Raw genomic sequence first — 23845 nt, forward strand, 5'->3', positions numbered from 1 at the left:
TTCACAGAGCCCTCCTGTCCCCGCCAGGCCCCAGGCCTGGGGTGAGAGACAGGGAAGAATAAGACCCAGTCCTTGTCTTCAAGGAGTCCATACCACCTCACAGCTCACAGAGGTCACAGCTATCATATATCAGTGACCTGGATAAGAAGGCTAAAGAGGGCACAGGTTAGGTAGAGTTACTTACACCTCTTAAAATAGATCAAGGTTTCAGAGAGACTGATAACCAGAGAAATGGCTTAGCAGGACATGGGTGAGAAGACAGAACACAAAGATGTCTCTGTCCAGGGAGAGGAAGACCAGCCTCTCACAAGTTTGGAGAAATCCACTTCTGAGTTGAGTTTTTACATATTTCAACAAGTACCTACTATTACGTTAAAAATCAGAGATGAAGCTGGGTGTGGTGGCTCACGCCTGTAATCCCAACACTTTGGGAGGCTGAGTGGAATGGATCATCTGAGGTCAGGAGTTCGAGACCAGCCTGGCCAACATGGCAAAACCCCATCTCTTCTAAAATACAAAAATTAGCCAGGCGTTAAGGTACACACCTGTAGTCCCAGCTATTCGGGAGGCTGAGGGAGAAGAATCGCTTGAACCTGGGAGGTGGAGGTTGCAGTGAGCCAAGATTGCGCCACTGTACTCCTGCCTGGGCAACAGAGCAAGACTCCGTCTCACCAAAAAAAAAAAAAGAGAGATGAATGGAACCTACAAGATAAATATAGGCTGTGAGGTTCCCCAGGACTAGACACAGCCTGCAAAACACATGGGACCTCGTTCTGACCTCTAAATTGCGCCTGTTACGTGGAACACCTCAGCGGTGTTGGAGGAGGCAATAAGTGAAACAGAGAAAAGGTTCACCAGGATTTAACTCATCATATGGGGAAGCAGAGAGGGCCTGGTGACAACCGCAAGACATGAGCTAAAGTTACACAGAGCTCAGGTAACTATAAAAAGAGGTGACTGGCCCTCGGGAAGCTCAAATCAAAACAAATCTAACAGGCTGCAGAAGATTAGAGAATAATGACCAGTGTTTAAAAGACAGAAAGAAAAAGAGACTGTCCAGTTCAGCCATTACCTGCTTGGAATAGGTGATACTAATTTGAGGTCTCTGTTTTCCCTTTAAAGTTCACTTAAAATTTATTATGAAAACTCAGATCTACTCAAAAGTAGAGATGGCAGTATAAAAAAACTATATTTTATGTACCCATTACTCCAGCTTCAACAATGATCAACATTTTGCTAATATTGCTTCATTATATCCGCTTTTTTAAAAATTACTTTAAGGTACATCCCAACACCCTGTCTCTCAGGTGACATTTCGGAGGCTTCCAGGGCTCTATGCCTCTTTGGTGTGGGGATATCAGGTGCAGGACGGTAAAACTGACTGGCACACAGGCTGCATCTTGCCAACCGCCCAAAGATTTCAACAAAAGGAGTACCTCAATATTGGCTTAAAGCATCCAACTCAGCATAGTATTTGTCATGCAAGAAAAAGGCCCAAGTATTCAATCTGCAAATATTCGGGATATGTAAGACAGCTCAGCCTCAGGGGACATAAGAGCAAACAAAAGAGAAAAAAATAAAAGGCCTATCCCAATGAGGCTTCCACATTGCTAAGTTTTGGGACCAAAGACAAAACATATTCTGGAGTTAACCGGACTGTCCTGAAGTCACGGATATATTTAAGATGAATCACAACCTAGCCAGAGAGCTGTTTCTATTCCCCAATTTTGGGGGGGTGGGAGGTGGGAGACATTTTCGTTCTGTTTTCCAGGCTGGAGAGCAGTGGTGCAATTTCGGCTCACTGCAACCTCCACCTTGAGGGTTCAAGCAATTCTCTGCTTCAGCTCCTGAGTAGCAGGGATTATAGGCAGCCACCACCACGCCCGGCTAATTTTTGTGTTTTTAGCAGAGATGGGGTTTCACCATCTTGGCCAGGCTGGTCTTGAACTCCTGACCTCGTGATCCACCCACCTCAGCCTCGCAAAGTGCTGCAATTACAGGCGTGAGCCACTGCGCCCAACCTCTATTTCCTTTTAATTGACAAACTGAGTTCTCTCCTTTTTAAAAAATGGCATTCAGAGGTCTCTATGATACTGGTGCTAGAGAAGGAGTTAACTTTCCGGTTTTCTGAACTTTCGATGATGTATCCCAATCACTAACAAATAAATGCACCTCTCACATGTAAATACTTTTATCTATAAACTATATACATACACATTCTGCAAATATTTTCTGAACATTAGAAAACACACAAATATGAATTTAAAAGATGGCCAAAGAAATAACTATCCATAGAAATTCTGATGTTTCTGTTCTATTCTATACTCTAACGGATGTTCTGGCCACCCACTATGGGGCAGACACCCTACTCTGGAGAGTCCTCCAATCTCCTGAGCAGCCCTGCAGCCTCTCTTGTGGCTAGCCTGGCCAACATCTCCATCTGTTCCCCGGCATGGACAACAATGAATGAAACTGCTAATGGAAGCACCCTGAAACGCATGCCACGCCTGGGAGGCAGAGGGACAGCGCCTGACAAAGCCTGCAAAAAGGGACTGTCACATCAAGAAGGGAGTGAAGCAGTGATGGAGAGAAGCATGCCAGAGTGGGGAGGACGCTGCTGGTGACCATCACCTGGCCTGCGTGAGAGGCCAGGTAGACTGAGTTGGCCTTTCAGGAGGATGGAGACTCGAGGCCAAGGCCCATGCCAGGCTCCATGGCTGGCCTCCTCTGAAGGTCTGTCCTGGACACCCTGCAGCTTCAGCCCTCACCCCAGGGACAAGGATCTTCACCCTGCCTGAACTGGAGTTTGCCTCTGACTCATGTCAGGAGAGGAAAGCACAGACTGGCTCTGTCTTCAGAGTCCATCCTGGGACTCTGGGCTGCTAAGCCATCCCCTCAAGAACTCAGTTCCGTCCACGGTGAGGGGCCTGGCTGGGCTGCTTGACAGACAAGGACCCTGCCAGCTTCCCATCCTGGGATGCCTCAGAAGCTTGCCTGAGGCACAATGTAGGTAATTGTCCTGCAAAAGGAACAAGGAGCCATTTGACCATTTCACTAGTGGCACAGAAACAAGGGGCAATTTGAACGCAAGAATACCAGGTAAACTAAGACTACAGCACAGTTATGTAACATTAGCTGGGGCTCAACACTAATCTCCTCCCCTCCCACACCCTGCAAAGACCACAGCCACCTGCTTCTCCAACACGACTGAAACTACACGGAAAGAAACGCCTCAGAAGTACTCCTAAACACAAACTTTCACCCGAGTGAAAGCACAGGCTTAGGTCTAGACACTTTCAATGCCTTGATCTTAGCTATAAGATCTAAATTTTGGCCAGGTACAGTGGCTCACGCTTGTAATCCCAGCACTTTGGGAGGCCGAAGCAGGTGGATCACTGGAGGTTGGGAGTTCAAGACCAGCCTGACCAACATGAAGAAACCCTGTCTCTACTAAAAATATAAAACTAGCCAAGTGTGGTGGCGTATGCCTGTAATCCCAGCTAATTGGGAGACTGAGGCAGGATAATCGCTTGAACCCAGGAGGCAGAGGTTGCAGTGAGCCAAGATCACACCATTGCACTCCAGCCTGGGCAACAAGAGCAAAACTGTCTCAAAAAAAAAAAAAAAATCTAACTTTTGCACAGTACCACAATAGACAAACCTGGAATAGTAAAACATTAAATGCATATTCTCATCAGGGACAACCTTCTATGGGATATCTGACCATCAGAACCTGCTCTACCCTCAATCCATTATCAGATAATGTTACATGCTTACTAGCTGTAAGGTCCTGTGTTAAACGCTGCTAAAAACACAGAAATGACAATGACTAGGTCTCCCCTGTGCCCAGAGTTTAGAGTGTGGCTGCAGTGCCTATCTGAGAAAGCCAGATGTGTGCTCATGAAAAGCTGTATGCGGGACAGAGGCTGGGATGCTCGTCAAAATATTTAACAGTCAGTAGGGCCAGGCACCAACCAGTCAGAAAAGACACAGGCCAGTGCACCAGAACAGGGCTCAGAAGTTCCTCTGCTGCCCCAGGTATTCACCCGTTAGTTTCTGAATTAAGGGTGGGGCATTTGGGGTAGCAGCTATTCGCTACCTAGGAAGGGAGTGTTTCGACATTTTAGCTACCAGTATGGTTGCTGATGCATTCCAACTGAATGACGGCATAGCTGAGGAAGGGGAAAGAGACTCCAGGAAAAGTGCCTCTGAGGAGCAGGGCTCTGTGGGACAAGGAATGGCACTCTAAATAGGCCGAGCTGGGCACTGTACCGTTTACATGGACTTTTTTTTTGGAGACAGATTCTCACTCTACACCCCAGGCTGGAGTGCAGTGGCGCCATCTCGGCTCACTACAACCTCTGCCTCAGGGGCTCAGGTGATTCTCCTGCCTCAGCCTCCTGAGTAGCTGTGACTACAGGCGCACACCAGCACAGCCAGTTAATTTCTATACTTTTAGTGGAGTCAGGGTTTCACCACGTTGGCCAGGCTGGTCTCGAACTCCTGACCTCAGGTAAGCCACCCACCTCGGCCTACCAAAGAACTGGAATGGTGTGAGCTACCACACCTGGCCTAGATGTACTCAACACAAACTTTATCCTAACAAAAGCACAGGCTTGGGTCTAGAGATTTTCAATGTTTTGATCTTAGCTGTAAGATCAAGGATACCATCGGACCAGGACACAGGAAGTCAGTCGGGCGGTTGACAGCACCCATGTAGAATTTCTTGGGTATACAGACCCATTAACCCTGTGCTACCAGAGTTTCCTGTATGTGAAGCCTCAGCATATGGTGGTTTAGGAAGGTGTGGAGATAGCAGGTAGGAACCAAGCTGCAGAGGCGTCTCAGAGGCAAGGTGAATAAAGACCTGGGGCCTTACGGAGGGGAGCCTGGAAGGCTTCTGCTCAGGAGGGATTTAATCAGAGCTGTGCTTTAGAAAAAGCAACCCTCCCCCTCTGCACCCTCCCCCACTTTCTAACAAGGGCCTTCACTGTTTAAATTGCAGGTGACAATTCTGGATCAGAATGGCAATACTGAGAAGGCAAGGAGGAAATCCGTGTGCATTGGGAGAGTAGGAATAAGCAGAACTGCTGACTGACTGGACTTCCAGGCAGAAATCAAGGGCAACACGGAGGTCCGGCCATTCTTTGAACAGGCACAGGGCCCAGAAACAAAGTCCACATGTGTGCCATGGCCAGAGGGGCAGCCAGGTTGTGTCACCTTGGCCAAGTCACCCCTCTCGCTGCCCTGCAGTCACTGCACAGGTGCAATGAATAAGTGAGGCTTATTTCAGTGTTGCTCTGAAGTCCCTCAGAGGTGGCAAGGGAGACAGAGGAAGCCCTTCAACCACTGCAGTCCTGCTTTTACGTATTTCATCTCTCAGGGTTCTGCCTAAAATCCCGCTGGGAAAAAGAGACCCATAACTACTAGGCAACGCTACTGTGCCTTCAAACCCTGAAAAGTCACAATTTTATGCTCTTGTATATTGAAAGTGCTGAATACCATGTAGAATACACTGAGAAGGTCTGTTTCTCACAAAAGTACCCCAAGATACACAGCAGAAAGCAAACCTATGTGCACAGTGAGGCCAATCTCCTACATTAGTGAGCGCCGCTCTACCATCTGCTGAGCCTGGGTCCCGTTCCCGCTGGAATGTGCTCTCTTCCCCCAGCAAACTGGACGCATTAATCATGTATTTCAATTGCTCTCCAGCCTTACAAGACCAACTCTAGGGCAGGTAAAGCCTTTTATTTTTTAATTCTCTAGAAAGTCACAGCTACATAGCACTCAGTCACTCCCTGAGCCAAGCTGAATCAAAATTTGTGGTCTCTTTCAGCACTCTAGTGGTATAAAGAGATAATTCAAGGCAGAATGTAAATGAGATGAGGGGGAAATCAAGGAGCAGTGACACTGAAGGAGACCCAGCTCTGTCCTTCCTGTCTTACTGATATCTGCATAGCCTGGAACTTTCTTTTATTTTTTTAGTAGGCGGAGTCTCACTCTGTCTCCCAGACTGGATTGCTGCAACCTCTGCGTCCCCAGTTCAAGTGACCCTCCTGCCTCAGCCTCCCGAGTGGCTGGGACTACAGGCATGTGCCACCATGCCTGGTTAAATTTCGTATTGAGACAGGGTTTCACCATGTTGGCCAGGCTGCTCTTGAACTCCTGACCTCAGGTAATCCACCCGCCTTGGCCTCCCAAAGTGGTGGGATTACAGGCGTGAGCCACTGCGCCAGGTCTGCCCTGGAACTTTCTAGGCCCTCCTGGACTGAGAAACTTCTAGCTCTGGAGGGGCAGTAGAGCCAAGGAATTAGGAGCACCGACCCTGAAGCCAGACTGTCTACGTTCAAATTCTGGTTTGAGCAACTTAATCTTTGCACCTGTTCCTTTATCTTGTATACAGGATGACAGCAGGACCTACCATACAGGGTTGCTGGGGGTACCAATGAGTTAACACATCAGAAGCCTAGCAGCGTCTGGCTCTGTCGGCTGCTATCATCACTGCTCCGTTCCTAAGCCTGGCTGTGTCCAGGCTATGGCCACCAGCTCGGTCAGCCACCACAAATCTGCTTTGTGGTAGACACCTGAACCTTGGGAGAGAAACTAGCTCCTGAAGCGCTTTCTCATGACTCTGCATAACAATGGAATAAACAGTATTCAGGGTATTTCAGTCCCTCTTATACGGACATTTCTCCCACAACAAATCTAAGTGGAAAGTGCCCATTTTTATAGGAGCCAAAGCTGTGCTAATGGATAGATTCTACATTTATCAGAAGTCCACTCCAGGATGAGGAAATGGTCTACAAGCAGGCCACATTTCCTTCTCTGATGCCCTAGCTTCTTTCCATTTATCTTCCAAACCATGAAATCCCTATTTCAACCGCTTTTTGACTAGAATACATGAATCCAAAAGTCCAATAAACCTATTCACTCATAAAAACACTTTTCAAATTGTTGTTAATTTCAAGAGTTTTAAAGCAGAACATTTTTTTTTTTTTAAAAAGATGTATTTAAACATGTAATAAAGGTTGGTAAGCTGTTCTGAAAACTATCCAGCAATTGGGAGAAGTAACGATTACGGCCCATACAGCATATAAAGCAGTCTTCTTCAGAACTTATTTTTTGAAGAATATGTAACAACATGGAAAAAAGCCCACAATATTGCTTAGATGATTAAAGTTAAATTGTCAAAATTTTATTCTTTAATTAACAATGTATGCTTAAAATTTGTTTATTGTATAGGGAAAAAAAGACTGGGAGGAAATGTTAAAAGAAATTAATCTCTGTTAGAGCTTCATGTTTCCTATTTCCCAAATTTTCTCTAATAAGCATGTATGACTCTTAAAATATGAAAAATGAATATAGCTTTTCTAGAGCAAGTGGTTTTGGTTTAGATATTACACAGCTTTCAGACTTTTATTTAAAACTTAAAGACCAGCAAATAATTCATAAAGAGAATCAGCCCAGGCACCTATAAGGAGCCACTCATTTTGAGATTTTATTTTACTGTTTTTACTTTTTTTCTAAAGATGAGGTCTTGCTATGTTGCCCAGGCTGGTCTTGAACTCCTGGCCTCAAGCAACAAAACATTTGCCTCCAGATGATCATATCCTTCTAAGGTAGGCAGCACAGGTGAGCAGGGTCCTTACTTACCTCCACTTAAGTTTTTGTCTGAGAGTGACACCCTCCAAGCCAGCCACACTTCAAGGAGTATCCGATATTTCACAGGCCCCTCTTGATTCCTCAAAGGTCATAAGTGAATGGATACTGTGTTGTTTCTAACACAATCAAGAAAGTGAAAATGGGCCAGGTGCAGTGGTTCATGCCTGTAATCCCAGCACTTTGGGGAGGCCAAGGAGGGCAAATCGCTTGAGCCCAGGAGTTCAAGATCAGCTTGGACAATATGGTAAAACCCCCTCTCTACAAAAAATACAAAAATTACCTGGGCATGGTGGCATGCACCTGTGGTCTAAGCTACCAGAGAGGCTGAGGTGGGAGGATCACCTGAGCCCAGGAAGGTGAAGGCTGCAATGGGCCGTGATCACGCCTGCACTCTAGCCTGGGCAACAGAGTGAGATCTTATCTGGGAAAAAAGGAGAAAAAAAAAAAAAAGAAAGTAAAAATGTCATGATGTAAAAAATGAACATAATTTAGATTATCTGATAGTTTTCTCTTCTTGCCATTATACATAACCCAAGGCTTACCACCAACTGAAATTTCTTATACATTGACATTCAGCATTTGATGTAAAATGACAATCTCAGAGTTGCTGCCACAAATCCTGGTAAAACTGCCCCTGCCTTCTCTAGTTCACAAAGGTCAGCTACTCATTTAGGGCTTGTGCTCCTTTAAAAGTTCTCAGAAGCCCCTTGCAGTAACGGCATGTTGAAACGCAAACTCAGCTGCCTACAGCTTCAGATTAGCTCTGGTCACTGAGAATTCTTCTCCAGGCACCACTGTCAAAGGCACTTCATGACCGTCATGTGTTGCCTAACTACCAAGATGGACTGCCAACCTCCACTAAAAACTCTGGTGCCTTTATCTACCTCTGTCAGATCACTATCTGTCAGAGATTAAGGTATTAAAAGGTTTTCAGATACAAACAGCTTTGAGCTGCCTTAAAGGAAATTCTTTTCTATTTTGTAACACAGGAGCCTCATGCATTGCATCGTCTAAACAAGACTGTCCACAAAACATTATTAATGGACTCTAATTTAACAGAGCTTGGTTCCAAGAGACAGTAAACACAAAGGAATAATAGGCATCTATTTTAAATGGCAAACTTACACAATAAATTCAACTGATCTTAAAACCGAAACATTCCTCTAAGGTTACTGACTATAAATATCTAGAAATCACTATTCCTATAGTCTTGCTCTTTCCAGAAAAGTGAAACTGGAAGGAAGAGAGGAGGAGAAATACCCAGCTATCATAACAAGACAACCTGATCATTTCTCAAAAGCCTCCCCAAACGCACAACCATTTTCCACAAAACAGTTACATGAAAAAAGATGTAGCAAGACTTAGGCATTAAGCATGCTAGAAGGGAGGGACAGTTTTACCAGTGTTTATGGCAGCAACTCTGAGATTGTCATTTTACATCAAATGCTTAATGTCAATGTGTTAAGAAATTTCAGTTTGTAGTAAGCCTTGGGTTATATACAATGGCAACAAGAGAAAATTATCACATAATCTGAGTTATGTTCATTTTTCTGCATACAACACGGCATGCTGGTACACTTTCAGTTAGCCTAAACTTCACCGAAAAGTAGAGGTGGCTATGAAAACTCTCCCTTATGGTATAAATAGATACCTGTCCCTACATGTATGGGTCACATGTATCTACCTCCCAAATGCCAAAAACTTAAAAGCCCTGATTTCTTTTCAGCCAGGCTGCCTGCAATAATAATAAAAATACTGCCGAAATAGGAACAACAGACACAGGAAGGAAATATGTCAAAATGCTTATAATTGTGGAGGAAGGGTAATCGGTCTTTTTTTTTTTTTTTTTTTTTTTGAGACAGTCTCCCTCTGTCACCCAGACTGGAGTGCAACGGCTCAATTATGGCTCATCACAACCTCTGCCTCCTGAGTTCAAGCGATTCTCATGCCTCAGCCTCTCCAGTAGCTGGAACTATAGGTGCGTGCCACCAAGCCAGGCCAATTATTTATATTCTTAGTAGAGACAGGGTTTCGCCATGTTGGTCAGGCTGGTCTCGAACTCCTGACCTCAGTGATCCGTGCACCTTGGCCTCCCAAAGTGCTGGGATTATAGGCATGAGCCACCACGCTGGGCTGGGTAATTGTTTTAAAAAAAATTATTCTGTTTACAGTAAATTCAGAAAGCAGAAGTCTTTAATATGTCTGTTATTTTAAAGGCGAGAGGTGTAAACTGTGCTGATAGCAAGTTTCTTTTTCTAGTCATAAAATTTTGGCTCGTGAAAGATTTTAGTCTAATGCAGTTTGTTCACAGATATAAGGAGAGGGCCTCAGATTAGGGAGGTGATTTCCGAATTGAGTCAGAACAAGAAAGTAAGTCTCCCAAGACTGGTTCTGTTTTCCACTATATCACACTGCACTGTCTGGCTCCGATCTGATGGCAAGCAATCGTTCCTTAAAAAGCTCCATCTTCTCAGGCCTACCCAGAACAGACCTACAACTCAAAACTTTTACGTTTTAGCCAATCTAACCTTCCTGGTCCACTTGAAAAACAAAAACAAAAAAATAAAACAGAATCAACCAGAAGGTTTTGGTTGATTTTTTTGCTTGCATGAAGCCAATAATTGTTTTCTTTGGGATAATCACAGGTTAAGTTGTAAAATGTGTGGCAGAAGCGCAAGATTTAACCAGTTTCTCTCAACACTAATCGAAGGTCAAGAAATAATAAAAAGCAGAGCCGTGAGAGTCGCGGGACTTCAGATATGCCTGCACGAAGAAGCTTAAAAGTCTTAGCCAGGACACTAGAGGACGCTTTTAGAAAGGCCACTTTTAATTACGTTCCATAACCTTGAAACTGGACGGAGTTGGGGGGGTTCCACACCCTCACACGGTCTGATTGGGGGAACGCCTGTCCCCAGACTCGAATCCACGTGTCCATTCAAGTCATCTACCGCCACTCTCCGTCTACGCTGCCAGGTGACAGACATCATCTTTGCTTCCCAAATTCAAAAAATGCCAGCTCTCCTTAAATCAATGACCCCACGGCCAAGCGCAGAGCCCACGGGCACTCCTCTGGAGACACCGCAATAATGTCTGCCCAGCAGCGGCCTCAGAGCTGCCAGTGGCCCTCGAGCCGGCGCGCGGCGTGGAGCCCGCATCTCAGTGGGCGCGAATGCAGTCCCGCCCCGTGCGCGGTCCGAGCGCCCGCGAGCCCGGCCTCTGGGGCAGGTGGGGGCCGCGGCCGAGGGCACTGTCAGCAGCCCTGCGGGGCCACCTCCTCCCGACCGAGGCGCGGCGTCCGGCTGCTCCGCCACGCCGGTCCCGCTGCCGCACACACAGGGGTCGGTACCGCGCGCGTCCCCCGCTGCGCACCAGCACCGCGCCCGCGCCTCCCGCAGCTCAAACACAGGAAGCCGCGGCGGCTCAGGCGCCCTGGAGGCCTCCGGCTGCCGAGCGAAGCGGGGCCGCGGGCAGGAGGCCGGAAAGGCGGCGCGGCCCCAAGAGCCTGAGGCGGCTCACGCGCCTCCGCGGCGGCCGCTGCTCGGGCTCGGCGCTGCGGGGCAACCTTAGCCCGCGCCTCTGCCGGGGCCCGGGCACCGCTGCGGGAGCAGGCGCGGCTCCGCACGGCGGGCGCACTCACCTCCTCTGTGGCCGGGCTGCTCCGCCGCCGGCTGTCACTGCTGCCCACTCCCTGCCCCGCGCCGGCTCCGGATGCTATTTAAGGCGCCGCTGCCGCTGCCGCCGCCGCCGCCGCCGCCGCCGGTGCCCGCTGGCTGCGCCCCCGCCGCCGCCGCGGCTGAGCCAGGAGACTGCTGGAGCGCTCCCAGCGCCGGCCCCGCCCTCCAGCGGCCCCGCCCCCGCCCCTCCGGCCCCGCCCTCCAGCGGGCCCGCCACGTCCGAGCCACGCCCCGCCGCGCGCCCTGTAGCCCTCCAGTCTGGGCGCGCGTGGCTAGCGGGTGGCTGGCGGGCTAGAGGTGGCAGCGGGCGAACACAGCTGGCGTCGCCCAGACTGCCCCGGATTTCATAATGAATCTGAGGAAGGACAAAGGGTCTATTGGACCGCCTCAGCTCAGACGCCCCGCGGACCTTGGGCCCCGCGATGCCCGAGGGGGCGGCCGGCGCCCTCCGGGCCCTGCACCCTCAGCGCGTGTCCCGCGGGCCTCTGAGCAGGCCGGGCCTCTGCTGCGGGGCCCTGGCGGCTAGGGCCTTCCTCTTCGTTTCTCCTTGACACTGACGTGCGCGGCCCCTTTGAGCCCTTTTTCACCGCGGCCCCCCAGGGTTTCGCCAAGCTGCCTGTCCGGAAGACCTTTTCTGTCGGGTGTCCGCAGAGCCTGGCGTGGGCAGCGCCCGCGGCTTACGCGGGTGCAGGGGAGCGGAGGGCCGACTGCGCGCTGCACCGGGGCGGCCACCTGCTGTGCGGTTCTGAGCGCTTCCGCCTCCCAACCATGCCCATCTGGGGGCTTCAGAAGCCAACACGGTGGTTTCAGGCTCGTATCCCAAAGGCTGCTGTTTTAGCACCGGGGGCCTACCAGGAACCTCAACCTCTAGCAACAGTGGTCCTGGTTACCATGGAGTTTGCGCCTAGCGTTGGCTGGAGGACTGTTTGAAGAGTCATTGTTGTCATAAAAGCCTTTGTGAGTAACAGATACTGTTTACACAGTGCTTTATGACGGGCAGTGCTACAAACACTGCATACACATTACTCTGTTTAATCTTCATAACCCGATGGGGTAGGTGCTGTCACTAGTGCCCCTTCACAGAAGAAGCTGGGGCACAGAGGTTAAATGCTAGTGGGGGCAGTCCTACACTTGGCACTCAGGCAGCCTGCCCCCTGAGTATGGGCACAACCACTGCAGGACTATGCCTGGGCTGCAGCCGGAGAAACTGACCATGGGTTCACTCCAGGCCTCGGGCACCCTGCCGTTCACTCCCACAAATACCTTACGGATTTTCCGTGGGTGTCTTTCACAGTGTGCAGGGCACGGTGGTGCAGTGAGGTGAGGCCAACGCACACACCAGCAGCATCTCTAACAGCTCAGTTCATCTAGATCTGTATCTTCCAGATCTAGAAAAAAATGGACTCCACATTCGTTTTCACTGGTTCACGCTTGGCTACTCCCCGGTTTCTCTGTCTAGGTCTCGCCTCCCCACCCGCGATTCGTCATCTTCGCCTCTCCTTTTTCCTCTTACTTCTCCAACCAGTCCTTCAGCCCCAGAGCCTCCGCAGGCACGTCCCAAGTTCTGTGGTCTATTTTTTTCAAGGGCTGCTGAAATGAAGTACCACACACTAAGTGGCTTCAATACCCAAAATGTATTGTCTCTCCTGGTTCTGGAGACTAGAAATACAAAATCATGGCATGGGCAGGGCTGGCTGCCTCTGAGGGCCATGAGAGGGCATCTGTGCCAGGCCTCTCTGGCTTGCAGACGGCCGTCTTCTCCCTATGTCACTTCACACCATCTTCCCTGTGGTGTGTGTGTGCAAATTCCTTCTTTCTATAAGGACACCAGTCATACTGGTCTAGGGCCCACTCTAATTGCCTCATTTTAACTTGATTACCTCTGTAATCAAGAGGTAATCTCCAAGTAAGGTCACATTCTAAGATACCTGAATGGCCAGGCACAGCGGCTCACACCTGTAATTCCAGCACTTTGGGAGGCTGAGGCAGGCAGATCAACTGAGGTCAGGAATTCAAGACCAGCCTGGCCAACATGGTGGAATCCTGTCTCTACTAAAAATGCAAAAATGAGCAGGGCATGGTGGTGCATGCCTATAATCCCAGCTATTCAGGGGGCTGAGGCAGAAGAATCGTTTGAACCCAGGGAGGCAGTTGCGGTGAGCCGAGATCGTTCCACTGCACTCCAGCCAGAGAGACAGAGCAAGACTCTGTCTCAAAAAACAAACAAACAAAAAAACCTGAACATATTAACTTGGGTAATGGGGGGTGACAATTCAAGCCATAACATGTGGACGGTTGTCACTGGCTGTCTCACCCTGTCTCTTCCCTAGACACTTTTCTCTCAAACTGGGTGCCTCTCCCTGGGCTCTAGCCCTTAATGCAGGTGATTTCTAACTCAAGGTTGGGAAAGGCACGCCACCGGAATCAGACCTGAGTTCCCACTCCCTCTGGCAAGAGCTTTTGTGTGACATTGGGAAGCAACTTCATTCATTAGAACCTCAGATTTCTCCTCAGGATATAACGGGGCTTGGCTGAATAGTCTCTCATCTCTTTCAGCAGGAACACTTGAAAAAAAACTTTTTATCTAATCGCTCCTAAAAGCTCTACAATGTATGGGGTTGTCTTGTGGCCTTGTGATAGGGACTTTGATGGGAGGCAGTATTGCACAGTGGTTAAGGACACAGGCTTTGGGGTGGGTGAATCTGTATCAAGCCCCATTGCATCCTCCATAAAACAGGAAAAATACCTACCTCAGACAGGTGGCATAGATTGACAGCCATGCCCTTGATGTTCTCATTAAATGAATATTCCAGACTCTATAGTTGGGAGTTCCATTTTGTGACTTAAGTAAGAAACCAGTCTTTTATTTTTTATTTTTTATTTATTTTTTTTTTTTGAGACGGAGTTTCGCTCTTGTTACCCAGGCTGGAGTGCAATGGCGCGATCTCGGCTCACCGCAGCCTCCGCCTCCTGGGTTCAGGCAATTCCCCTGCCTCAGCCTCCTGAGTAGCTGGGATTACAGGCACGTGCCACCATGCCCAGCTAATTTTTTGTATTTTTAGTAGAGACGGGGTTTCACCGTGTTGACCAGGATGGTCTCGATCTCTTGACCTCGTGATCCACCCGCCTCGGCCTCCCAAAGTGCTGGCATTACAGGCTTGAGCCACCGCGCCCGGCCCTATTTTTTTTTTTTTTTAATGAAAGACATGATAGTTTGTTTTTAAAACTGGAGGAAACTCACACCTGTAGCCCTAGCACTTTGGGAGGCAAATGTAGGAGGATTGCTTGAGCCCAGGAGTTCAAGACCAACCTGGGCAGCATAGTGAAACACTGTCTCTAACAAAACGTTTTTAAAAATCATACCACACTGATCACAGTGACCACCATCCATATGATGATGGCTTTTCTCTTGGCTATTAATGCTGCAGTGTTTTTGTATACTGAAATGTTTCAATGGAACCAAGAATATTAAAGAATAAAGATCCTAGATGAAAATAAACACTAATAATCCTGCTGTCTTCTCGCACAGAATCAATTTAAACTCCATTGAATCAGTAGCATTATAATGTTATATAGTTATGAGGAATTGAATTCTTTTAGAAGTGGCCAGCAGGAACTTAACGCTTTCTTGTACTTACTTTTTAAGAAACCAGTCTTAACCCTTCTTTCTACTTTCTTTCTTTTTTTTTTTGTTTCAAACACCTGTCTAACCAAGGGACTAAGAGCCAATTGGATATTGTAGTGGAGCAAATTTCCTAATGGAAATTTGAGTCTTTCTTCGGTTGCTCCAGCCCTTGTAACGCTTTGGCCTGATTAAAATATTGTGGCTATTTCTGGCTAGATCCACATCAACATCTGCCTAACACTGATAGATCAATCTCCTAGAGAGGCTAGAGAGAGTTGGGCCGGGTGCAGTGTCACATGCATGTAATGCTAGCATGCTGAGAGGCCGAGGTCAGCAGATCACTTTAGCCCAGGAGTTCAAGACCAGCCTGGGCAACAGAGCAAGACCCTGTCTCTACAAAAAATACAAAAATTAGCCCAGCATGGTGGTGTACACCTGTAGCTTGTAGTTCCAGCTACATGGGACGCTGAGGTGGGAGGATCTCTTGAGCCCAGGAGGTCGAGACTGCAGTGAATCATGATTGCACCATTGCACTTTGCATGGGCAACAGAGCAAGACCCTGTCAACAACAACAACAACAACAACAAAAAAGAGTCAAATTCTTTCCAGGACAAGCTGATTGGTATGTTTACAGTGCCCTTGTCTCAAAAGTTCCCACTTGTGATTGGGAACTACAAAGCTGTGATTATTATTGATCTTCTGCATCTATATCTTTTGAGCATGGCTATCTGAAGTATAAGCCACGTCAATTAACAGTGGCCGATGTGTTTTTAATTACAGACTTTGGTAGCTGGCTGGCTAAAGGAAGATTGGCATCAGTAATTGAGTGCTTGTTGTTCAATCTATTTTTGGGCTGCAACTATATTAGACATACATCCGTGTCCTCCGTGAAACGGTAAGGGCCTGGAGGGAGGCAGTGTGTCCCGTGAATCCTCATGAACCATCTCGGTCTTTCTTACTCCCCTGCAAGTCCTCTGCATTGACACAGATTAGGTATTCAATTGTTGAGTTGGTCACATTTTTCTAACTACTCAGATGTATGTGATCAATGGCAACCAAGGGTGGAGCCATGTTTGGAGGCTTAAACTTACACAATTTAGGGAAACTCTTTAAGAAAATTACAGATACAAAGTTGGATACAAAAGTGAATGTTTCCTTTAGAATTAGAACAGAAATCACAGTAAAATACAAATTTTAAAAGTTTGGGTTTTCTAGGGCCTCTAGCAGTAGGGAAGGGAAAAAATGTTCCTCACCTAATTGCAACCATAAATTTCACAAAATCCAGAAAAAAAGTAGCCTAAACATTTTATTAATTCTTTTTTCCTACCTCTCTAATAATATTTTTTTCCTATATTTTGGGCTGCATACTCATGAATGTTTTCTTCATGTGACACTTTTAATAAACTTTATAGAACAGTTTTTGATTTATAGAAAAATTGTCAAGTTCCCACAAAACCTCCACCCAATTTCCACAGATTGGTATCTTAGATTAACATTTGTGGTGATGCTTGAGCCAATATTGACACATTATTATAACTAAAGCCCATCCATTGTTCAGATTTCATCTGTTTTTACCCAGTGTCCTTTTTCTGTCCCAGGATCCCAACCTGGATATGGCACTGCATTTACTTGTCACATTTCCTTAGGCTCTTCTCGACTGTGACAGTTTTTTAGACTATCTTTGTTTCCTAGGATTGTGACAGTTTTGAGGCAACTAGTCCATGTTTTGTAAAACATACTTCTATTGATGTTTTCCGCACAATTAGACTGGGGTTATAGGTTTTTGGGAGGAAGACCACATATGACATTTTTATAATATAATTTTCAACAATTAGAAAGAAAATTCAGACTTTCCTCTACCATGATTGATGGGCTTTTCATACACTAGTAGTTTTGATTCAATGTTGATGAGTACCAAGTTCATTGCTTTTCATTTTAAATGAATGCTGATGGGAAGAATTTTCAGTGGTAAACCTACCTGCTATGTCCATTTCACTCTGTATTTCTCTTCCCCTGCCCATGTACTTCCAGAGGACTTAGGAGAGGTTGAGTTGACAGGGAGATAAGATCTCTGGCTTGAACCTCCTGCCTGGACGCTAGATGAGTTGACAGAGAGGGCGGAGAAGTATCCCTGAAGGCATTCCTGTGAGAGAAAGCTAGAGATATACACGCAACTCACTGTGAATTCCATAACTAACATCTTCCCAGACCCAAAGAGGTGTATGTTCAGCTCCAGCTCCTCTTAGCTGGGTTCCAAAATGTCCTTGGCCACTTCAGCACCACCATGGGATAAGGTGGTAACAGGAGAGACTTGGCACAGAGCACACCAACTGTATCAACTGATTGCAGCTACCTGGTCTTACTTTTGCAAATTTTGTGGAAATATTTAACCACGTGACTAGGTTGCCAGAGCCCCTCCCAGGTTTCACAAGGGGCTTCTATAAGTGAGAAGCCCTAAAAATTAAGCTATGTTAGCCTCGCAATGTATCTACTCCAGTGGGCAATACTTTTTGCACCATTATTGTGCTACTATTTGGATTTGCTGATACAACTGTCGTGGGCTTTAGCGGTAGTGAAGAAGTGGCATTTCCACCAGGCTGACACTTTGCTAACACTACTGATAATCATTCCGTGGTCTTCAGTGGCCCTAAAGAAGCCATAGTCCCTTCTAGTTTTAACATGCACTTGATCCAGTGGCTTCATCCACTCCATGAGGGAGAACCGTCCACAGCTGCTTTGGCCGCAGCTGCCTGGGGTTTCCCCACCTCTTTTCTGGGTCAGAGGTCTCCAGCTCTCCCACAGTCATTGCTCAGGCTCCCTCCTGGCATTGCAGTTCTCCCCCAGCACAGAGCTGACAACAGAGCTTCCAGACCCCACCCTGCGTCCCCATAGCACTCTATTTTTTGTTTCTTGAAGTGTTATGAAGATGTTATGTAGTCGATGTCCAGAAGAAATGATAATTACTTCATCTTTCCCACTCAACTGGCCACTTAGTCTCAAACGGTAAAATTCAACCTCTGTAAGAGTTTCTAAGGTACTCTTCATAACCTGGCCCTGCTTTCCCCACCAACCAGTTCGTGTCCTTTCCCTCTCCAGCTATCTGTAGGTCAAGAGCCAAAAGTCTGGAGTCACACTGCTTGGGTACAATTCCACTACTTACTAGTTCAGACCCAAGGCAAGTCATCCTCAAATCCCTATCTTTCTTATTTGCTGAGTGATTCCAATCCTGTATTGCATCAAATCTACATCACCAATTGTAAGATGCACTGTTTATGTAGCCCTGCTAAAAAACATTTCTGCTCATTTTAATTGCAAAACATTGTCCATTGGAAGATGCACCCTCTATCAATTAGCTTTTGTTGCATGACAAATCACACTAAAACTTAGTGGCTTAACACCACAGTCATCCGTTAGCTCATCGTTCTGTGGGCTGGCACTTGAGCCAGGTTCAGCTGGGTGGTTCCTCTGCTGGTCTCTCCTGGGCTCCATCCTGCAGCCACCAATAGCTGGTGGGCCAGCTGGGGCCAGATGCTCTGGGATGGCCTCATTTACATGTTTGATGGTTGGTAGTCTATTTGCTGAGGTTCCTCAGTTCTTCACATGGCCACCCTAGCAAGCTAGCTCAAGTGTGTTCAAACAGCAGCGTCAGGGCCCCAAGAACAGCAAAAGGGACAAGCCTCAGGGTATAAGCGCTTTTCACACCCCCTTGCATCGTGTTTGTGTGCTTGAATCCAGGCAGTCTGGCTCCAGACCCTTGGCTCTTAACCTGCGGAGTTCCCTCTTGCTGGAGCGGGGAATGACAGCAGGGATGAATTCTGTTGGCCAAAGCAAGCCGCATGACCAAGTCAAGACTCAGTATGGGAAAGAAATGCTGAAGCACATAGGGAAAAGGAGGAGAATTGTGCTGGCTATTTCACAATCTACACATCCCGATGTGTAGATGATAAAGTCTGAAAGATATGTACCAAGGGCGCACAGAATGTAGTAGCAGTGCTTACCTCAGAGGGCCGCTCTGTGAGCTGGTGTCAGCAGTATCACTTAGTATAGTGCTTGGCCCCAGTGAATGTTCTGTACATACTATTACTATCGCATTTGTTTCTGTGCTTCTTTCCACCAGAAAGCTGGTAAATTCATGTTTATCCTCCCAAACCTAACTCGGACATCGCTCTCCCTAGGACACACGCTGTTGCTCTCAGGGCTGTGCCACCCTGTACTTTACACACATTGCCTTTGTTGTGGCAGGTTGTCATTCCTGTGTTTCCATGGACCTGACTGGGCTCTTTGGTAGCAGATATTCTGTGTCTAGACACCTTCCTTCCCCAAGCCAATACAGTGCCTGGCGCTTGATATGTATTTATTTAATTAAAGTGACGTGTCACTTCCAACAGAACTGCTTCTCATTCCTCTGGGTACCATCTTCCTTTCCTCTGGGGGTGCTCTCACAGCACCCTATCATCTTTCTAGTATAGGACTTGTCACATTGAGCTGTGATGACTTGTTTGCATAACATGCACATATATATAATTTTCCTTATTTCTTTATGTTACACAGAGCTCCCCAGTATCATGACTAGTGGTAGCAGCAAATACTCTATAAATATCTGTTACATTTTATATATTTAAGTGTTTATCTTTGAGAGCGAATCTCACTCTGTCACTGAGGCTGGAGTGAAGTGATGCAATCTCGGCTCACTGCAACCTCTGCCTCCCGGTTCAAGTGATTCTCATGCCTCAGCTTCCTGAGTGGCTGGGATTATAGGCACCTGCTACCATGCTTAACTAAGCTTTGCATTTTTTTTTTAAGACGGAGTTTTGCTCTTGTTGCCCAGGCTGGAGTGCAGTCTTGGCTCACTGCAACCTCTGCCTCCCAGGTTCAAACGATTCTCCTGCCTCAGCCTCCCAAGTAGCTGGGATTACAGGCATGTGCCACACACCTGGCTAATTTTCGTGTTTTTAGGAGAGATGGAGTTTCATCATATAAATCAGACTAGATGGTCTTGAACTCCTGACCTTGGGTGAACCACCTGCCTTGGCCTCCCAAAATGCTGGGATCATAGGCATCAACCATCACACCCAGCCAAATTTTTGTATTTTTAGCAGAGAAAGACAGGGTTTCACCATGTTGGCCAGGCTGGTCTCGAACTCCTGACGTCGGGTGATCTGCCCGCCTTGGCCTTCCAAAGTGCTGGGATTACAGGCATGAGCCACTGCGCTTTAATATTTAGAGTGCTTTAATGAACCACTCTAAATTTAATACCTATTAAATTTAGAAAACAGAGTTTTCAATCTCTGTCTTACACCCAAGAAGGCCTGTGACCCAGAAGTCCGGAGTAAAATCAGATTTAGTATTTAATCTATCAACGGTTGTTTCTTACGGCATCACTAGGGTATGAACTCTGCTGGCTTTTATCTCCTTTTTATATCAAAACTCAGTGACATCACCACAACAGAGAGAATCACTGAAGGCCCCATCCATATCCCCACGACCTCTCTGACACCCCACCCCCACCCCAACACACTCATACATGTCCACAAACAGTATTTTAAGTTTATGTGAGTAGAGTGTGTCTATAAATACCATAGGCAGTGGGCAGGACTTGGATCAGGTCATTTGTCACCCTATGATGCCCTGTGGGGGCAGGGCCCCAGGACTCCCTAGAGTTGGCATATCGGCTCAGAAGGATGCTGCAGCTGTGAGTGGGACAGCATAGCGCTGTCCTCCACTTCCATTTGCACCCTCTCCTTCTCCCCTGCAGCAGGCCGGCGCCAGCCCAGAGCCTGCGTGCTGTGAGCTCACATCTCAGCATTTTGGAGACCATACCCCACCTTCGGAATGCAATGAAGGATACACGCCCTCCTCATAAACATTTCCCACATGTTTTCTATGGGTTCCCTGGGATTATGAGTTAAAAGCCCACGGTGGAATAGAAAGGGCGCTGGATTTGCAGTTGCAGAAATCTAAGTTCAAGATCTGATTCTACCTCTTACTAATTCTGTGGCTGATCTTTCTGAGCCTCAATTTCTACATCTGAAAATGAGGTTTAATAAACCAGCACTGTGGGTTGGAAGGGGCCTGCTATGTGATGGGTCCTCAGTTTTCTCTTCTCCGTCGCAGCCTTCTAGATATGTGGTTACCATTTGCAAGTGCCTGGAGCTAACAGGTGGAAGTTTAGTTCCAAGTTCATGTCTTCATGTACTCACGTAAAACCATTTACTGAGCATTTATCTGTGCTAACCACAGTGGTAGGTGCTGGAGTATGCAAGTGTGTGTTTATACCTGGCTGTGAAAGGTGTACAGAGTTGAATACAATATGAGACCTCAGGGAGCTTGTAGTGTGATGACCTAGTGCCCATCTAGCCGCAGAATGCAATCTTGCCTAAAATGTTTAGCATAAAATGTTTTACCTGATTAACCTACTAAAAAGACATTTTATTTTTGCGACCTCCAGCGCTTTGGCTATGGGATCAAAGTCTGGCCTGTGTTTGACACCCATATATCTCTGCGAAAATACATTCTCCTCTTTGACTATGTTAAACTCAAGGCCAAGAACCTCCATTAGAGATATTCTTGTGTAGTCAAAATTGATGTCTTTGGCTTGAATATATTGAATGTAGAGATTTTGAAATGAGTTCAATATGGTAAATATCAATGTTCTCACTGACTGAATAGAATTGATTATAATATTGTGCTCTACACAGCAAATATTATTAACATTTGGGGGAATGATTTTGTATCATGACTAAAAATCCATTTTTAAGATGCTTGTTACGCTGTTCTTTTCAGCATCCAGCATAGTTTGTTGGTTTTTTTTAAGACAGAGTTTTTCTCTGTCTCCCAGGCTAGCGTACAATGGCATGATCTCAGCTCACTGCAACCTCCACCTCCCGGGTTCAAGCAATTCTCCTGCCTCAGCCTCCTGAGTAGCTGGGATTACAGGTGTGTGCCTTATAGTATTTTTTCAGTGGGAGAGGCACTGTGCTAGGATCTGGGAGTGCAACCATGAACTGGCCATGCCTTCAAGGAGCTGAAACCCCTTCTAAGGTGCTTAGAAGATGCCAAATGTACCCTTTTATTTTATTTTATTTTATTTTTGAGACAGAGTCTCGCTCTGTCACTCAGGCTGGAGTGCAATGGCCCAGGCTCAGTTCACTGCAACCTCCACCTCTCGGGTTCAAGCCGTTCTCCTGCCTCAGACTCCCGTGCTGCTGAGAGTATGAGCACGTTCCACTACACCTGGCTGATTTGATTCTGTGGCGTGAGCCACCGCATCTGGCCAAAAGATGTCAAATGTATCTTTATTCATCAGTCTTATTTTCTATGTCTCCATAACTTGCCAGCTCTCCTGCAGTCACACTGTAAGCTTTTGCTCAGGATGTTGGCTTTGCCTGGGTTTGCCCTTGTTATCACCTTACACAGCTAAATCTTCCTTAGCCTGTAAGATTCAGCTTAAATACCAACCAGTTCCTTGAGGAAGTTTCTAATACCCCAGACTGGGGGAAATCTCTGCTGCTCCATGTCACTCACCCATTTATCTGTTCATTTGTCTATTCAGCCATCCCTCCCTCCGTCGATCACCTTCATTGATCTTTTCCCCTTCAATCAGTACCAGGCCTGTCCTGGGTACCACTTGATGCCACAGTGGACAAAACACAATCATGCCTTTGAGTAAGTCAGAAAGAAACAGCAAAGTCAGACAAGAAAATTGACCACTGAAGCACAGGGAAATATTACAGTGAATCATTTTGTAACGGGCACTTGCTGTTTGTTCAATGACATATTAAGCACAATAAGTAATAACAAAAAGCGAAATATCAAATCCTGACTCTAAGCATGGCTCCTGTTTTACAGATAGCGTTTGTAAATAATTTTTCAATGTATAGGATAGATGTTAAATATCGGCTTATTCAAGATTTAATATACAATCTAAATGGTAGAAATTCAACTGGACAATTTGTTATGATGACAACAATAAAATGATAGTCTCATTTCCTCTATATGGCCTTCACTGACATAACGGAGTTGATTCCTCAAACAGTAAATTTCTTTTTTTGGAAATGGAGTTTCACTCTGCCACCCAGGCTGGAGTGCAGCGGTACAATCTCAGCTCACTGCAACCTCTCTCTGCCTGCCAGTTTCAAGTGATTTTCATGCCCCAGCCTCCTGAGCAGATGAGATTACAGGTACGTGCCACCACGCCAAGTTAACTTTTGTATTTTCAGTGGAGATGGGGTTTGCCCATGTTGGCCAGGCTAGTCTTCAACTGCTGACCTCAGGTGATCCACCCGCCTTGGCCTCCCAAAGTGCTGGGATTACAGGTGTGAGCTACCACACTCGGCCCAAATAATAATTTCTATGTAGGTAAAGTAATTAATCAAAAATTGGTGTGAGACACTCTGCCAACGAAAATCTCTGGGAGAACCCTCCTCAAGGCGTTTTTATTATGTAATTGTGAGGATAAGACTCAGAAATGAAAAAGTAATTTCATTTGTGAAATGCATTTTAAAAAGACAGTAGAGGATCGGAACCAAATGAATGGCAAATAGGAGGTCAATGATAAGAATTCAGAGATGTGTTGAGGAGGGAGGCTTTGACTTGGTCCTTTCGTGATGAGCAAAATTCAGAGGAGAAACTTCATATTGGGGAAATAATGAAAGCAAAGACCTGATTGAGAGCTGGCGAAGGGCTGAAAATCATACAGAAGAGTGTGGAGTTCATTGGAATTTATGAAGTGGATGTCAAATTGTCTTGTTTATCATCATCCCCAGCACCTAGCATATGGCCTGGCATAACTATGTGTTGGATGAATGGATTTTTTAAAAAATGAATGAATAAGCCATAGGGAGATACTGCAGATTGGTTTTTTTTTTTTTTTTTTTTTTTTTTT

At 46.6% G+C, this 23845-nt stretch overlaps 1 protein-coding gene across 1 annotated transcript in view; it reads right to left on the reverse strand.

Moving 5' to 3' along the window:
- The window catches only part of ACSL1 (acyl-CoA synthetase long chain family member 1), a 71910-nt gene extending 60414 nt beyond the window's left edge, over positions 1-11496 (reverse strand). The window contains exon 1 of the mRNA XM_032298772.1: positions 11300-11496. The gene's annotated coding sequence lies outside the window, so the exon portion shown is untranslated. The remainder of the gene's footprint in view (positions 1-11299) is intronic.
- Between the last annotated feature and the right edge of the window lie 12349 nt (positions 11497-23845).

Source organism: Sapajus apella, unplaced genomic scaffold, assembly GCF_009761245.1.
Source record: "Sapajus apella isolate SASKATOON/1434 unplaced genomic scaffold, GSC_monkey_1.0 scaffold39, whole genome shotgun sequence".
In the NCBI taxonomy this organism is placed as follows: domain Eukaryota; kingdom Metazoa; phylum Chordata; class Mammalia; order Primates; family Cebidae; genus Sapajus; species Sapajus apella.